The 15,156-nt window shown below is 41.1% G+C and overlaps 1 protein-coding gene across 3 annotated transcripts in view; it reads left to right on the top strand.

Annotated features, from left to right (window-relative positions):
• Nucleotides 1-15,156, top strand: part of LOC124148049 (PDF receptor-like) — a 257,692-nt gene that overhangs the window by 47,788 nt on the left and 194,748 nt on the right. Inside the window, exon 1 of one of the 3 annotated variants that reach the window (XM_046518981.2) lies at nucleotides 2,977-3,170. The exons of 1 other annotated variant lie outside the window; for it this stretch is intronic. The gene's annotated coding sequence lies outside the window, so the exon portion shown is untranslated. Of the gene's footprint in view, nucleotides 1-2,976; nucleotides 3,171-15,156 lie in introns of those variants that run through there. One more of the 3 variants, XM_046518982.2, reaches the window with a different exon arrangement.

Below are 15,156 nucleotides of genomic sequence, written 5' to 3'. Positions count from 1 at the left end.
ACATTTAACAAACTACAGTTTCGTTTACAATAAATCCACACGGAACTGTCACATTCCATAAAGATGAAACAACATTACATGCCTGACTTTTTAATATAAATGACACATTAATTTAAAGAAAGACGGTCATCCATTGATGTCCACGACCTTGGGATGCATGTCAGTGAGCGAGTCGTTGTCTCCTGATTCTTGCTTTGGTAATATCATTGGACGAAATTGGAAATTCTGTACACGTATTGGTGCCAATGATATCAGAATGCCGGTCACACTTAGCGTGATATTTGACCCTTGTCATGTTAAATCAAGCCTTGTATGATTCTAATTGGCAACATTATTTCTCCTGAGTTCAATTTCGTCTGGCATTAGCGGTGCCTCACACATAATCAGCTGATTCAAGCCGTGTTTCAAAGGTTGTTCTAGAAATGTTAGAAGTCTCTTTTGCTGTTATTCTGTGCATGGATCGCTGGGATCGTGTGAGAGCGTTGGCGATGTTGTGATTTCTAATGAGAGGGTCTCAGGATATACAACAAAAATGCTTGTCCGATCAACATGTTTAACGTCCTGAAACATGTATGTGATGTGGTTCCCAACAAATTGTTTGGCTTCTCCTTTCAGATAAATGATGATGATGATGATGATGATGATGATGATGATGATGATGATGATGTGCAAATAAATGGTCGACCCATTATGTATCGGTCGACCCTTATGTATCGGACATTACGCTGAAAAGCAGGAACCAGAGGTCCGTTTCCATAGCGATCACGGCGCTGAGGTGACCGTAACGGCTATACTTTAACAGAGACCTATGGCTTATGACGCATGACAGGAGACGGACACCTTACTTTCCTACCCTAAAAACTAACGGACAATTCGCACTGCAGTACTTGCTTTGTTCAGAATTCGAAACTCGTTAAAGAGGATGTGGAATGTGAGTAAACATGTAAACAACTCAGGCTCGCAGGCTTCGTGGTAATAATGTTGACATTTAGCGGTATGATGTGCAGCGAAAGGACATAAAACATATGGAATATATTACGGTATTAATTATATGACATTATAACATTTTCTTTTTGTTTGGAAGAAGAATGTTCGGAATCCTACCATTTAACTTTTTCACGGTTCTTAGATACTACTACTGCTACTACTACTACTACTACTACTACTACTACTACTACTACTTCTACTACTACTACTACTACTACTACTACTACTGCTACTACTACTACTACTGCTACTACTACTACTACTACTACTACTACTTCTACTACTACTACTACTACTACTGCTACTACTACTACTACTACTACTACTACTGCTACTACTACTACTGCTACTGCTACTACTACTACTACTACTACTACTGCTACTACTACTACTACTACTGCTACTGCTACTACTACTACTACTACTGCTACTGCTACTACTACTACTACTACTGCTACTACTACTACTACTACTACTACTGCTACTACTACTACTACTACTACTACTGCTACTACTACTACTTATCATAATGAAATGGGTGTCAACCAAGCGAAGTGTCATATCAAACAAGCCCAGACTCAGTTTTGTCAAGGAGAGGCTATCTGAACGAGCACTGCATCGAGTTAATGTGCAGTTGGGGCGGTCGGGTAGCCTAGGGGTTAAAACGTTCGCTCGTCACCACGCCGAAGACACCCGGGCTCGATTCACGACATGGGTACAATGTGTAAAGCCCATTTCTGGTGTCCCCCGCCGTGATATTGCTGGGATAATGCTAAAAGCGGCGTAAAACAATACTCACTCACTCACTAATGTCCAATGTGTTGAAAAGTAAAGCATCCCCACAGAGTCCTTCGCTTGGATGATGTCGGCTGGCCTGAAAACTGAAACAGAAGGCTTTCTCTTTGCTGCTCAGGACCACACGATACCCTCAATGTGTGATTTTGCATCAAAATGTAAATATGAAATGCAGATTATGCAATGAATTTAATAAGACTGTCAGTGGATGCCCAGCTTTTGCACAACACAGTGTCTTAAGCGACATGTTGGAGTGATTCGATCCTTTTATTACCGTCCTCGCCATGCATGTGGTTTGATACAGAGGTCCATCCATGGTACGACCAAGAATATGTAGAAAAATGATAAATCCAAAATTCTCTGGAATAGACCCGTATACAGCCTCAGACGTATCAAGGCCAACACACATGATCTTGTACTTTTTTGTACTTCCAGTAAAATAATTTCTATCATTGAAATTTCTGTCCCCTTTGACAATAATGTGATTGACAAGATTCAGGAAAAACATGGGAAATATGGGGACCTCGCTTTCGAAATGTGACGCTTGCATCCCAAGTACCAAGTTGTGCCCCCCCATTCTGTTGACGGACATTGGGAGGGACCATGGGCGTGCTGCCAGGAATACAGCCCTTCTGACTCTCTGGGTGATGCAGAAGGCTGCAGTGTTTGGGAGTCTTCACATTCTCTGAAAAGTCCTGTGTGGGTTCAAGTAGGTAGCGCTTCTTGGGAGAAGTCCCATTCGCTGTCTGGCCTGCGTGTAGAGATGATGATGATGATGATGATGATGATGATGATGATGAGCCTAACAAGCCTGACTGTGCCAGAATCACAAACCCTATTTGCTGCTTTTTTAAAATTTTAATCTGTACATTACAAAAAACATACAAAAATATGGTGAAATCAAAAAGGAATTCCCGAACACAACCCTGAAGATTATGAAATGGACGGTCTCAGCTGCTGCTGCAGCTAGTGATGATAGAAATGATGAAATTAATGATAACTCGTATGTGAATATGAAAGCTGTAAACAGATTTACAATAAAGTCCGTACACAACAATATCGGACATGACGAATAGTCGGTTGTCACGAACACTAACGAACATTCCACGATGATAATCAATGCTTTGGTCCCGTGGTAATGATTGTTACAATTCGCGGCGCAGATTTCGCCGATTCTCGCCTACGGTTTGTCAGCACCATACCAAGGCTCGTGGTTTACAGCTGTCCGTCCTTTCTCCGACACGCCTGCGTCGTGATGTAACGGACATACTGTTCAAAGCAGCGTTGTACCACAGACACTCACGGTCATCCGAGAGCTATCTTCGCTTTGAGGAACGGGACGCTTGGCAGTAAAGCTTCTCACTACTCTACCCATAACGACCTATACGGTATGTTGTCAACCACACTGAATCGTAATTTAATATAATTACAACACGTCTGAGTATTAGGTTGGAAATATGTTTGGAAGGACTTCATGCAATTTTCTTTTTGACTTGTACCATATGTTCCTTGTACCATTTGTTTTCAGGTGAACAATTGACTTTCCTTTGCATGTGTTTGTGACGGGATACACCGGTGGGGTAGGATACGCTCGACTTTTCGCGAATACCGGGTCACTATTTGGTTGGTTGGTTTGTTGTTTAACGCCGCACTCAGCAATATTCCAGCTATATGACGGCGGTCTGTAAATAATCGATTATAATCTGATAAACCAGTGATTGATATCATGAGCATCGATCCACGAAATTGGGATCGATGTCATGCATCAACCACGTCAGCGAGCCTGACCACCCGATCCCGTTAGTCGACTTTTATGACAAGCAGAGTCGCCTTTTACGGCAAGCATGGGTTGCTGAAGACCTAGTCTACTTCGGATTTTCACTGGTCCACAATTTGGTTGTGATTCATGATCATAAACATAAACTTATGATTATGACTCTGCTTCTGGAGAGATTTCTTATGATTATGGTTGTGTTACCAAACCCAGTTTACTATTGATATTTGGCTTGATTTCGTTGTAGCGAACAAGTGAGATTGATTTAACACCGCTATCATTTTATTTCATTAATGTGGGAGGAAGCCAGAATTTACAGGTCTTAGACGGGATTGGGTGGTCAGGTTCGCTGACGTGGTTGATGCATGTCATCGATTCCAATTTCGTGGATCGATGCTTATGATGTCAATGACTCGATTATTTACAGATCGACGTCATATAGCTGGAATATTGCTGAGTGCGGCATAAAACAACAAACAAACCTTCGGTCATAGGATTCTGACACGCATAATGGAAGCAACTCTGTAAAGCGATTCACGGCGCCTTGGACGACTGACTTACCTTTCCACCGTTGTAATTAATATTAAAATACTACTGCGACGTCACTGTACTGTAAAAACGATCCATTAATTTTCAGGAATGAACCGTTAGATCAATTATTCATTCCCGCATTATCTTGAAGCAACATTTCAATAAATCCTCATCTGGAAATGACGGAACTAATTTGTGTTTAGACACTCTAGTGAATGATTTCAAATTTTGTCGGACAACATGTCGTCAGCGTGGCTCGAATCCTCATCAAACGATTTCACAATGTGAAACTGTCGACGTCGGCAACGGCCACACATGATAAAATAATTTTAAAAATATTGCATTATCCTCAATGTATAATTTTGTGATACATTACTTTACGTTTAACGATGTTATAGTAATTAGATAATCACTTGATGAGAAAACTTTTGAAAAGTAATAAATAGAACCATTCCATTTTGGCTTAATTGATTAGAATGTCTCTCTCATTATGCTCGCAAGGTGGGGTGAAACGGCGTTAAACGTCGCGTCCAAGATTGTTGCACTTACATAGCGACGTCCATGCACGTGTGTGAGGCTGCTTGTACTGGTCCGGTCTAAGGCCGATTTTATAGTGCTACCCCACTGAGATATTATGCCGCAGCTTTACATCAATACCCCACTCAGACACAGTATGCTGACCTCGATCCGGCCAGGCAGGATAACAACAAGTACCATCTTTTAACGTCTTGTGGTATCGAACACCCGACCTTCCTCGAGTCCGTAAGTTTGGATGTGTTTTAACTTAGAGGTTATGCTCTTTAATGATTGTAAGTGAGTGAGTATGGTTTTACGCCGCTTTTAGCAATATTCCAGCAATATCACGGCGTGGGAAACCAGGAATGGGCTTCACACGTTGTACCCATGTCGGGAATCGAACCCGGGTCTTCGGCGTGACGAGTGAACGCTTTTTACCACAAGGCTATCCCCTCAAAACTTCAGTTTAAGATAAGAGCTATTTTTAAAAAAAAATTACATGTATACATTATTTTTTATTTGGCAGTGCAATTTATTGAAATGGTCTCAAAATCAGAGGACGATGTTGTTGCAAAATGTGTTTGGGGGAAAAGCTCAGGATAGCAGCTCTGATTATCAGGTTGTTAAGGCGGTAGTTTGTAAGGCATATGAATTGGTTTCTTACAGGCAAACGTTTAGGTCTGCTAAGACAAGGGATGGTTCTACTTTTGTTGAGATTGCAAGGGAGAAGGAAACTCACTTGATAGATGGTGTACTTCACAAGAAGTCCCATGGTGATGCTGATAGTTTGGGGCAGTTGGTTTTGCTGGGGGATTTTAAGCAGTGTGTGTCAGCGGACATTAGGACATATCTTGATGAGAATGAAGTGAATTAATTACACAAGGCTGATAGTTTAGCTGATGATTATTCGCCAACTCGCAGGGTATGTGTTAAGCATTCAGGGTTTACAGGCAGGCGCTCGCTGGGTTACAAATCAGGAAAGGGTAGTTCATCCCCTTCTAGGTCTAGTTCTAACAGACCTTGTTCTGAGTTTGCTGACAAAAAAGTCAAGTTCTACTCTTGTTGGTTCTATAAATACTGGTGGGTTTTCGTCAGAGCCTACTTGTAGATTTTGCCGCAAGCCAGGGCATATAATTTCTGAGTGTAGAAAGCTCGCTTTCAAGAACAGACATTCTTCCCCGAATCCTTTTGTGAATGTCAGGCCACAGCCTTTTTGTGGTGCGGCTGATGAGGAGATAGCTGTTGGATATCAGTCATCAAAGTATGTTGTTTTGAGAGAGGAGTACCTACCTTTTATTGTGGTTATACCAACGAATTCCATCCGTCCGTCCTTCCGAGGACATTTTTGTGTGTGACCTGTAACTTGAAAACTACTGCATAGATTATTTTTAAACTTGGTGATCACTTTTTATACCTAATGCAGTGCGACGATTTTCTTACAAAATACAGCTTCTTCCAGTTGATAACTTAGATTGTTTTACTGAAACATTTGTGCGACCTATAACTTGAAAACTACTACATAGATTCAGTTTTCATACTAATAAAAGAGGGGCAGTGCCAAGTTTGATTTTGAAATGTGTATTTTCTGAATTTTTTTTGATGTTTTTCATGTATACTTCAACATTTGTGCCACCTTATACTTTTAAACTACTTCATGGATTCTTTTCGAATTTAGGGAATGGTTTCTATACTAATAGAAGAGGTGCAGTTTGATATTGATATGTGTATTTGTTAATAACATAGGATTTTTTTCATGTTTTGAACTTAGAATATGTTTTTTTAAGTCAGATCTAGACCTATATCTAAAAAAAATCGTGGATGTTTTTTCCACTTTCTATACCAATAAGAGAGGTGCAGTGCAAAGCAAAGTTTAATTTGATAAACGTTTTTTCTGAGAATATATAATTGCTTGTCATGTTCTGAACTTTTGAAATATGTTGGAGTCGAAGCCGGGGGATGGGGGATGGAGCGTATAAGTAAGGCCTGCCCACTTTTGTCTTGTTAGTAAAGGCTTTGTGTCAGCTCAAGGTGACTGTTCCAATGTCAAGCCCATTACCGTTGTGAGGGATATTAGTGCTCTTCAAGCTCTGGTTTTGGATGGTATTTTGCCACTTTCTGAGGAGTCATCTGCAGACTCTGAGGTTTTGTTGCAGGGTTTATGTGGTTGTACCAGTGCACCTCTCCATTTTCTTAATTTGAAGAGAGATTTGGTTCTGGGTTGGTCAAGGTGGGGGTTGTAGAAACTCTACCTGTTGTAGAAATGCTCATTGTAATGATTTGTAAGGGGAAAGATATTTGGCTGATTCTGCTGTTTGTCTTGAGCCTAATACTAAAAATCTTGAAAAAGAAACTCCAGGTATTTTCCTTTCGTGTGTTGTTACTCGTGCTATGACTAAGAAAAGTTCTTCTGAGAATGATTCCACTTATGGTTTGGCTGGCACTTTAATGGATCTTATCTTGACCTGTATAAATTTTCGATTGAGAGTATTAAAAATTCTGACAGTTTCACTGTTGAGAAACCGGTTCTGGATAGTGAACCGTAAGTTAAGTTACAGGGGAAAGTTCTTGCCAAAAGGGCACTCATTTTAGAAGGAGCTGACAAGGATCCAGTTTGCTATTAATTCAAGAGTAGCGTTCTAATGAGGACATGGAGTCCGCCAGATGTACCTGCTGATAATGAATGGAAGATTTTCCATCAAATTGTTTTTCCAAATTCATATCGAAAGCATGGTTTGAGTTTTGCGCATGCAACTCCTTTGACAGGTCATTAGGGTGTGAACAAAACTGGTCCCATTTCTTTTGTATTAATTTTTGGCATGACGTTGCTTGGCTAAATGCCATGTGTGCAAAATGGTTGGCAATCCTAAACAGTCCTAATATCACATTGAAACCCATTCCAGCTTTTGGGGAACCTTTCAGTCGGGTCATGATTGATCATGATTGTGTTAGTTCTTTGCCTAAACCTAAATCAGGAAATCGGCACATGCTTACTATCACGTGTGCTTCGACAAGGTTTATAGGGGCTATTCCTTTAAGGAACTTTACAGCTCACGTTATTATTAAGGCTTTTGTAAAGTTCATTTCCATGGTTTGTTTGCCTGGGACTATCAGTCAGACCAGGCCTCTGATTTCATGTCAGGTATTTCTCAACAGGGTATGCATTAGTTAGGCATAAGATTAAGTTTAGTGCTTATCATGCTTAATCACAAGGAGCTTCAGTGGGGTTTCATCAGACTCTTAAGTATATGATTATGACTTCTGTTTTGAGACTGTGAAGGATTAGGATAAAATCATTCATTTGTTATTGTTTGCTGTAAGAGATTCCAGGAGCCCCTAGGTCATTTGGCCATACTGTTCGTGGACCTTTAAAACACTTGAAGGAACATTTGCTTATTGATAAGTCTGAGATGAAGCTGTTGGAGTATGTCTCATCATTTAGGGCTAGGCTTTCAAAAGCTCTTGAAGTTGCTAAGGATAACCTGGAGGAATCCCTGGAGAAAACGTTTTATTTGTGACAAACTTTTCAAGAGAGACATTTCAGTCCTGTCAATAAAGCCTCAGTGTTTTTGCCAATCCTTGGTCAACCATTATGTGCCAGGTACCACGGTCCCTATGTTATTGACTGAAAACTCAGTGAAGCTGACTATGTTGTACAAACACATGGCCGTCGTAAAAGAACACGTTGCGTTCAAATCTAAGATAATTTCACTCAAACAGCGACGAGCATGCGTGTGTGGCTGCTTGTACTGGTCAGGACTTATGCCAGTTTTTAGTGCTATCCCACTGATATATCATGACGCAGTTAACATAGCATTCTCCTTGTGAAACATTGTTGATGAAACAATTTCGGTGATGCACCGATGTTTAACTGTTTGGTTTGGTTTGCTGTTGAACGCCGCACTCAGCAATATTCCAGCTATATGACGGCAGTCTGTAAATAATTTAGTCTGGACCAGACAATCCACTGATGGATATCATGAGCATCGATCCATGCAATCGGGATCGATGACATGCATCAACCAAGTCAGCGAGCCTGACCACCCGATCCCGTTAGTCGTCTTTTACGGAAAGCATGGGTTACTGAAGACCTATTCTACCCCGGATCTTAACGGGCCCATAGGATATGTAATCGCATCGGTAGTTGCTTTCAAGACGTCCGATTCAGGAATCAAGTTGAGGTCTTCGCCAAGTGTCATGCATGTAGGTGTGTGTGTGCATGTATACATCTATATGTGTTGTGCGTTAACGTTTCTGAATGACTTCTTGTGTTTAACACATTGTATTCGTTTCTCTGTTCTACTTACTTTCACATTCACCGTGTTTGTATGCGACTCCGGATACCGTTTGTTTCGCGAACGACGGCTGTCATTACTGACTTTCAGTGATCCATTCATGTGAATGGCATCACTATGGGGTCTGTTTCAGCAAATAATGGCGTCTGATTATTTTGTGGCATTGACGTTTTGAATTTTAACTAGAAATCACAGCGCATTACACGTGACACTATATTAACGTCCGTAGTGTGATCCAGCTTAAAGAGTGAGTGAGTGAGTGACATTTTAACATTATTCCAGTTATATCACGGCGTGTCATCTTAATGTTGGAGGAAAGCCCGAAGTGATGCAGGTCTAAGACGTTTACCACATCGGTGAAACCCACGAGCACGGGTATGGTGCTGACAAACCTAGAAACATAATTGGGGCGAACCGGGATTCGAACACACAATCATAGGTTTCTGGCGTGCCCAAGGGACGCAACTCTGCACAGCGAATCGCCGCGCCTTAGACGGCACCCGATCCAATTCCGTCGCCCCCTTAAACAAGCAGTACGGTGCATGGGGCCGATCCACAAAGTATTCGTAGCGCTACGTCAGTCGCAAGTCTATGTCAAGCTACCCACTAGGTCATCAAGCGTTGGCGACGGTAATATGATTCATGGCGGCTGGTGACACATTATGTTATCAAAAGTGACACATTGTGTTATCAAAATCAAACTAACTCAAAGGTAAAGTCCTAAAAATCGGGGCAGTGGTTGACCTTAAGAGCAAGGTACCAGGACCCCGTCTCATAAAACAGATCGTTTGGCTAAGGTGATCGTAACTATTATATTGTAATAGAGACTTACCACAGTCGTAGCTCTACGATCGCTTTATGGAACAGGTCTAAGGCAGCCTGGGTGATGACACGCAATGAAATAAGTCACCGAGGTTGACCTTCCGATCCATTTCATGTCCTCTAAAATAGAACAATAGAGAGTTGGGAACCTGGTATATCCTGTTTCCCCATTGGATCAGTTAGGTTTAAAAGGAAACCCTCTATCGATAATCATGTCATTTGGAGACACCCTTTGTGGACGTGCACTTCGAGTAATCGATAGAGTTAACGAATATTATGACCACAGTGAGAATTCCTGGGTGATTTGTAAACACGACCGCCTCGTAAACAAGTCTGTGTTGACAGAGAAAACGGTAAGGGATTAGCATCTCTTTGATGTCGTTCTCAGTTCAATTTGAAACGGAACAGAATACACTTTATACCCAGCTTTAATACCGCAAAACTAACATAGACGGATATTTCTGAGGTAATACCTAATTCATGGACCGGAGTCCTCATTTGGCGCTTAGCGTGGTTTGCCATCTTCTTGATCCCGGATTAGGGCAGGTTTGAGGCACACCCTTGCTTGTCATAATAGGTGACTAAATTAAATCCAGTGATCTTTGACTCAAACATTTATATGTTTCTCCAATTAGGAAATTCTTGAGATATTTCTTTAACACGTAGGTGAATATTCCTTGGTTCCGTAACGCAGTCTGTTGCACATTTGGGGGCAGGGGTGGCCCAGTCGCCTAAGGCGCCGCGATTCCCTTGGGCACGCCAGAAACCTATGATTGTGGGTTCGAATCCCGGTTCGCACCGATTATGTTTCTAGGTTTGTCAGCACCATACCCGTGCTCGTGGGTTTCACCGAAGTGGTGAACGTCTGAGACCTGCATCACTTCGGGCTTTCCTCCCCAATTAAGCTGACACGCCGTGATAAAACTGGAATACTGTTAAAAGCGGCGTGAAACCCAACTCACTCACTCACTCACTGTTGCACATTAACATGGTACGTAATTCATAATCTCTATACATCACGAACATGTATTTATTAATCACTATCAATTAAAAATTAGCATTCGCAAAAAGGTGCGTGTATCCTACCCTTTCTGTAGCACCTGTCATAAACACATGCAAAGGCAAGTCAATTGTTCAACTGAAAAAAAACTCATGGGAACATAAGCTAGAAGTCAAAATAGGCAACTGCATGAAGTCTTTGGCACGTGTTAGCAAAAAGGTGAACCAACGTGCTCCATATATATTTATAGTGGAATACACCTGTCAATATTATCTGGAGGTTGGATATACAGTCATACAGTATGTCAGTATGTAATCTCTCTCATATGACGTTTATTGTATGTCATTTTTGCTTTCACTTCAATCAGCGCAGTTTGGGAGTAATTGCCCTCCCTGTAGTCCTGACCTAAAAGCCAAAAGCTTTTGATAAAATCCAACCTTTCTACATGAAAGAAAGGAGCCGTATTTATATCTTTATTAATCATACTTAATGTACATAATGCTGGCTTGCCCTTGGTGGCAAAGCCAGGCTGCTGTGCCCATTCTCTGCATACGAAAATAAGATGTACTAAAGATAATTTTGGAAACAAGACTAAGCAAAATGATAGCACCAATAAGAAGGATATTGGAGGAGGATGGTGATGTGGATTCGGTGCATGATGCTGAATTAATGTTTTATTTCTACTTGCGCTTACTGAGGATGAAAATTTCGTTTAGTTCCAATCCCGTTTTCATCTTTGTAAGTTTGGAAAACAAGTGTTGTTGTAAAACAATTCTGTTGGAAGTACCTTCGTGTCTGTTTTGTTGAATAAGATTCTGTAAAGAGTGAAGAGTGAAAACTTTGAAATTATTGGTATGATATTTGGTATGTAAGAAGCAACCGACCATTAAATATTTCGGACTATTATATAATTCTTTGCGAGGCATTTAGAAACTGGAGTACTAAGTAAGGATAAGATATATGGATGAACAACTTCTTTATTACAAGGAGCGACGTTTCGGGGCAGTTTCTGATACCGTCAAGCAAGAGAAATACAGGGTATGGATGAGAAGCATATATACAAGTTTGAGATAGTGTTTATACAATTGACTAGATTGGGATGGTGTTGCAGTGGAGTGGAGAAGGATGTTATATACACAACCTGTCCACCCACATATCTTATCTTCGCTTAATTAATATAAATATTATACGTTATACTAAGCATACACATGGGAAGGATACAAAACATGCTCTGAGGATCACTGAATGAGAAAATAAAAAACAACCCGAAACAAACAGTTTTCCTTATGTTTATAAGGAGGGAGGCTTTTTGTGTGAGACGATATATTTCTTTGTCAGGCAGCGCATCTAGACATTCAATGTTTATCCCTGAAAGAAGGGAAAAACCAACCAAATAATGTCTACTCAAAACATACAGACTATAATACTATATTTCTAAGTCAGTGAGCTGAGTTTAACGCCACTTTGTATAGTATTTCAGCTTTTTCACAGCGAGTCATCTTAATGTAGGAAGGGGTTAGGGAGGGTGTGTGAGTTAAAACTGAAAGACAAACGAAGTTTTCCAGACTTTTGCGAACATATTATTTACAAAAAAATCCGTGAGCCTTAACGATGGGACGATGTCCCCAAACGACATGCTATAGGGACCAACAGGGCTTCATGTTCTTGAATATGTTGTAAATGTTATAAATCAGCAAAGAGTAAGTTACACGACCCTTTGAACAGTATTTCGTATTTAGAAGAGTCTTTAAATTAAATTCTAAAATGACTTACAAACACTGACAAGCGGATCCTGGAACGTCAAAGTAGCGCAACTCTTCACAGCAAACTGAGGTGCCTGTATGAGTCTCCGTGGATGCTCGTTGTAAGAATGTGCCATGATGTATGACGTCTCTTGCCATACAAAACAACAGGGCTTCCATTACCATTTTTAAAAGCAATGGTCTATGTTGATTTAGTTCCTCATTATTTGTCCTTAAAATCACCTCCTAGGTACACACACTGCCTGATTCCCACTGGTGAAGACGCAGCACAGCAGCAATGACGTCATTGCCATTTGCATAATGCTTGCCTGCCTGTTCTTTCTTCAGCTTGAAGAGTTGGAAATCTGACGGTGCCAAATCTGGTGAATTCGGAGGATGATCAGTGTTTTCAAAGCCACAGTCATGCATTCGAGATTCTACCTTCCCCTCTGCTGTCCACCTCTTAACAGTGGCACAGGAAGGAGCATAACCCCTTAATGTTCAACTCAATGTTCTCATGAATGGCTGTTGACCCTTTCAGCGCGGCATACAATCGTGTCCATCTTCATCAACAGAGCATATTAGTCACCTTGATGCTTGCAGAAACATGCTGCCTGTTTGTGCATTTGATTCATATGCAGCCAATGGAAGTAGTGTATATAATACAAGCGTATTGTACATCCTTCAAAACGTTTCAGCAACCTTTCGTGAAACTGGATCAGCACGAATGTTTATGCTACTACATCTTCATGAGGCAAGGGAGTTAACTGACTGTACAAGTCCACTTTCCACCCTTGCCGAACTGGGCTGGAATATATGGACTCGATCGTAGCGCCACCAGTTGCTGTTACGAGTTATGCCCCTTATATGTCCCTCCTATTGACAATCAAATTCCACCTCTCACATCACTTGCATTTGATTCAAATATAATGGCGGCGCCCAGTCAAAACGAGCTTATCTAGAGTCAAACCTGTAATGTTAAAAAACGGGTCTTACTTTGAGAAGTGCATCAAATCAGGTGAACATCTTGATAAAAAACATGAAAAGATCTGGACAACATCTGTTGACGCCGATTATATTACGCGTCACACACGCTTTCCAAATCCTGCATTCGGACGAAATCTGCACGGCAGTTTACGAACCGCAAGTCGATTTCATGACGTGATTTTGATTGGACCATGCATGGACTCGTTAGTCCAGCCAAAATATAACTCTATAATTCCACCTTAGTTCGACAAGGGTGGAAACTGGACTTTTATAGTCAGTTAACTCCCTTGCCTAGGGAAGATGATGCTACTAACGGTTTTCACAACTTTTGAGGAATGCTCTCTCCACAAGATTTCAAAGAGCGTCCTACGACTGTTGCTTCTGAGTTGTTTCACCAGTTTACGACCGCCTCCGTGGTCTAGTGGTAGAGCGTCCGGGGTTCGATCCCCGGTCGCGTCATGCCAAAAGAATTTAAAAGATGGTACTTGTTATTACCCTGTCTGGCGTTCGGCATTAAGGGGCTAAAACAAGGACTGGTCGGCTCGGAGTCAGTATACTGTGTCTGAGTGGGGTTCACCTCACCTCACCTTTGACCAGTTTACAACATTCAAGGCCTCAGTGAAGCTTTTAAAAAGTGTTGTAAATATGTGGGAGACATTTCTATATTTGACGCGTCGGCCACAAAAAATATGTCTAATGCAATTCCCTATTTTGACTTGTACCATACGTTCCAGTGTTTTTTTTGTGAACAATAGACTTGCCTTTGCATGCGTTTGTGACGTTTGGTGACCTTTCAGCGGACACCTTGTGTCATAAATATGTGTTAGGGCAAATACATCTGGGACAAATAAAAACATCAAATTGATCGGGTGGTCAGTCTCGGTGACATGGTTAATTGCAAGTCAGCCTACCCCGACAGTTGCTCACAATATCGATCACGGGATTGCCTGATCTAGACTCGATTATTTATAGGACGCCGTGACATACCTTGAATACTTGCTGTATTCAGCGCTCAACAACAAACATTCAAAAGCTAGAAACAAACAAGCGTGAGAAATCTGCTGTGCTGAATATGTCTGTGGACCCGTTAAGTTCCGGGGTAGAATAGGCAATCCATCCTTGCCGTAAACCGCGACTATGCTTGTCGTAAGAGGCGACTAACGGGATCGGGTGGTCAGGATCGCTGACTTGGTTGATGCATGTCATCGTATCCCAAATGCAAGGATCGATGTTCATGGTATCAATCACTGGATTGTCTGGTCCAGACTCGATTATTTACAGACCGCCGCCAAACGTTAAACAACAAATAAATAAATAAAATAAAGAATATGTAAATCATTACCTGCTTCCTGCCTGCATATGATTGATTACACGAAAGGTTGTCTTGAAGTATACTTGTATAAAGGACATTGTAATTTCTAGGTCATAAAACATTATTATTATCGCCATTTTATATATGAAATATTGACGACATATATATATATATATATATATATATATATATATATATGTGTGTGTGTGTGTGTGTGTGTGTGTGTGTGTGTGTGTGTGTGTGTAATTATAAGCATTTGATAATCGATCGACAGGACCAGACAAATGTTGAAACAGGCGTTCTGATGTTCAAAACACATACTGTTGTGGAGCAAAGAGTATTTCCAAACTTCCATACGACAGAGAATGAAACGGAGGATTGGCAACCACGTCTCGAGG

The sequence above is a fragment of the Haliotis rufescens genome, unplaced genomic scaffold (genome assembly GCF_023055435.1).
Source record: "Haliotis rufescens isolate VD_foot unplaced genomic scaffold, xgHalRufe1.0.p SCAF_10, whole genome shotgun sequence".
In the NCBI taxonomy this organism is placed as follows: Eukaryota; Metazoa; Mollusca; class Gastropoda; order Lepetellida; family Haliotidae; genus Haliotis; species Haliotis rufescens.
Note: the sequence above shows the minus strand (reverse complement) of the source record. Positions and strands in the feature narration are given on the sequence as shown.